This window comes from Limulus polyphemus, unplaced genomic scaffold (genome assembly GCF_000517525.1).
Source record: "Limulus polyphemus unplaced genomic scaffold, Limulus_polyphemus-2.1.2 Scaffold6555, whole genome shotgun sequence".
Taxonomy (NCBI): Eukaryota; Metazoa; Arthropoda; class Merostomata; order Xiphosura; family Limulidae; genus Limulus; species Limulus polyphemus.
In genome coordinates, this window is record NW_013672165.1 from 31792 (window position 1) to 35816 (window position 4025).

The following is a 4025-nucleotide window of genomic DNA, read 5'->3' on the forward strand; positions in this document are numbered from 1 at the left end:
GTTTCGACAAGGTTTTGTTATCATCAGGTACAAACGTTGTACATTTGCTGTTATGTTAAACTTGTATTAAAATTTTTCTTCATTACCCATTCAAGCCGTCTCCAGCCATTAAATGAACAATTTGGTCTTTTTGTCAAAATAATAAGGTTCAGTTCCGTATTAAAAGAAATGAAGGCAAAGAACACAAGGTTGTAAGTGTAACCAAGGCCAGACATCGACCTTCGATAGTACAAACTTGTATGATTTACTGATGACGGCACCACAACTACTAGTTTATATTTTATTAAACCCATTTATTTTGCGAGTAATACATATTAAACATTCACATGTTGTTTAAAAACACGTGATATAGAACAGTAATTATGTTTTTATTTTTTAAATTAAAATTACCAAAAACGCACATTGTTTATGTACACACATTAATTGCTACAAGCGATACTCGTACAGATATAGTAAGCTCGCGTTGCAAGAGCGCCCTGTTGCTGCCAATTAAAAGAACTGCAGCTGACTTGAGGAAAACAAAGCTTTGTTTAACAGTCAGTGAGTCACCGTTCCTAGCAATGTAACAGTTATAGTCTATTTAACATAAAACTTAATTAATTAAACATAATAATGGATAAACAGCAAAACAGGACAGAGCAACACTGACAGTTTAATCAGAAAATAAATACAGACATTCAACTTTAGCTAAAAGTTATTACCAGTCTCATTATTTAAAATGTGTGTCAATTAATTAAGGGTATGACTTTTTAAAGGCGTAGGCCTAATGAATAAATACTAATTATTGTTATAAATAAACCGAAAAACGGAACAGAGTAACTAAAACTTGAGTAGGAAAATAAAATATCGTGAACCACGATAGTGTCATGCAGGGGTGAAATTCTCAAAAAAGAGGAAACGTAATCAGCTGGGTGAAGTAGATCTGTTTTTGAAAATGAAACAAATATGTGTGTGTAAACACACAAAAAAAAAACGACAAAGCAGCTCAAATAAGTCCCGGTACTGGTACCGCCTTAAAAAACAGTTTCCGGAACTAAGTACCGGCAGAATTTCACCCCTGGTGTCATGTACTACCATAATAGGGATCGCAGGAAATTGAATAAAACCCTAATAGAACGTTCTGGCAAAAAGAACCTCGAACAGTAAAAATTCAGTTCAAACAACGCTTTAAAACCTTTACTATTGACTGCTGAGGCTGTGCACATATAAAAATGCAGAAAAAAAAAGCACGCATGTTAGATTTGCAAGGAAAATTCGCTCAAATTACCCGTTTGTAATTGCACCCAAACCTTTTGTAGAATACTAAATAAGGTATTGCGAAGGTCGTAGGTGGTATTGAAAAGTCGATTTGTTTCTTTTATATTTTACATAAAGCTAAAAAACATCATAATTCTAGTTATCATAACCCCTTGAAATTAGCTTTCTTACAAATATTTGGTGTTCCTTTAAAAAGCTTAAGTTCAAAGTGAAACAGGAATTACCAGCCAAGAATAGATGACTGTAACATGTAGATACTCATTGCTTTGTACACTATACAATCGGTGTCTTTAGGGAGCTAACCCTTATATTATGTATGAAGTGAAGGAATAAAAAAGCATTAATACACATAATATAAAATTTTATTACACTCATTCTTAGAATAATTATTTTAAAATACACGAAGGTTTATCTAAAGCGATGTTTTAGACGTATATGTTATGTTTGAAAAGGCTGCTTTTCAACTGGTAAAATCTTTTACGCGCTTAGTAGGGTTTATGTCTTAGTCTAGGCATATATTTGCCTATTGTTATGCATTATATATAGATGATTTAGTTACACAGAAACTATAAATGCTCACTATATTCTCAAACAATTCACCATGACAATTTCAGTTGTAGGTTAACAAAATACTCAATAGCTATAGTATATCATCATGAACCGTATCAGCTAGCTACTAGCTACGTTTATTATCATTACAATGTATAAGATTAGCTATTATATCAAGTAATTATTTGCCCATAGTTGAGCATAAAAAAATCCAACAAATAAGCTATATAAAAAATTGGGAATTTAAAAACCTGTAAACAGGGATCGTAAAACAAAGTAAGGAAACAAGGCTGGAGATACTGTAGACATAAGTTATTAAAACTACAAATCCCTATTTTGACTCCACCAAATGTAATTCTAGGTAATAGCATAGAGCTAAAATAGGAGTTTATAGTTTTAATAAATTATGTCTACAATATCACCAGCCGTGTTTCCATACTTTTTTTACGATCCCTATTTGCAGGTTTTTAAATTCCCAGTTTTTTATTTATCTTGTAAACCTTACGACTTGTACACTTGGCTTTCAGTTCATGCAGCAACACAGCTGGTAAACAGACGCTCTAATACTCTACAATAGTGGTCTGTCCTAATGTACCAATAGTGGTCTGTCCTAACATACCAATAGTGGTCTGTCCTAACATACCGATAGTGGTCTGTCCTAACATACCGATAGTGGTCTGTCCTAACGTACTGATAGTGTTCTGTCCTAACGTACCGATAGTGTTCTGTCCTAACGTACCGATAGTGTTCTGTCCTAACGTACCGATAGTGTTCTGTCCTAATGTACCAATAGTGGTATGCCGTAATTTACCAACAGTGGTCTGCTCTAATGTACCAATAATTGTATGTTCTTTTCTACCAATAGTGGTATGCCCTAATGTATTACTACTAGTGGTCTGCTACGTGTAACGTTTTACTGTTGTGTAGTTTTTTTAATACCAAAAGATCGAATTTTCCGTGTGATCACAATTAACCTATGATTACTATTCAAGCATTGACGAACAGTTTCTGTTATCAAGAGGACAACAAATTACTCAATTTCTGAATGCTTAGATCCATCTTCGAATTTCTGGCTAGCGAACGAAAGTTCAAACACAGCTTTACTTCGAACATGTAAGGAATGGTAACAGTACTCGAAATCAAATCATAACTAAAAAATTACCTAACTATAGAGTTTAAAATAGTAATTAGTATGTACTCCTACCAAAGGTCACCCCCACCCACCATATTCTCCAGATATGGCACCATCAGATTACCATCTTTTTCATTCGCTGCAACACCATCTTAATGGGAAAACGTATGCCAATGTGGAAGGTGTTATAGAGGACATTGACATGTTTATTGCTTCAAAGCCAAGTGAGTTCTTTAATCAGGGCATTAACAACCTGATTGTAAGATGGAAAAGCATCATCGATAATAATGGTGACTATTTCATTCAATAAATGTTTTGTTTTGATATACAAGTTGTTCGGTTTTTTTCATCTAAAGAAAGCGACATTAATTTCTTGAAGACCTCATACTTAGGCATAGTGTTAAACGTTTTGCACAAACTAGAATCATATGACTAGTTAACATACTTATGCTTAGTGTTAAAGGTTTTGCACAAACTGCACTCACTATATTACTATTAATACTAAGATATATTGTGTTAAGAGTTTTTCCAAACTACAAGAATCTTGTTAATACTGAGACATATAGAATTAAATATTTAGTACGAACTAAAATCCTCCTGTTTTTGTCAACACTGGGACATATTGTGATACATTACAAACTAGAATTATCGCATTAGTTTTTATAGTGAGACTTATTATGTTAAACATTTTGGACATCGTACTGTCATCCTGTTTGTGTTAACTAACACTAAAACGTATTATGCCAAATGTTTTGGTGAAACTTCCCAACCCAACTCCATAATCTTGTGTTGCGTCAAACGTGCCACATGTGGACGTACATTGTTGTGGAGAAGAACACCTTTTCGATTGATAAAGTGCTTGATTTAAACGCTCCAGTTGCTGACTATAGATCTCTGCTTTGACAATTCGCTGTGGATTGAGGAGTTCGAAATGAATTACTCCTTTGATATCCCACCAAATGCAAAGCATCACTTTCTGCGAATGGAGTCCGGGTTTGGGGTCGGAATTGGTTTTTGTCTAGGACTGAGATATTGTTTTTGGCGATTAATATTCGCATAGAGAATCCATTTTTCATCACCGGTGACA

At 34.0% G+C, this 4025-nt stretch overlaps 1 protein-coding gene across 1 annotated transcript in view; it reads left to right on the forward strand.

Annotated features, from left to right (window-relative positions):
- LOC106473851 (xylose isomerase-like) overlaps window positions 1-4025 on the forward strand; it is an 18971-nt gene that overhangs the window by 411 nt on the left and 14535 nt on the right. The gene's annotated exons all lie outside the window — the stretch shown is intronic.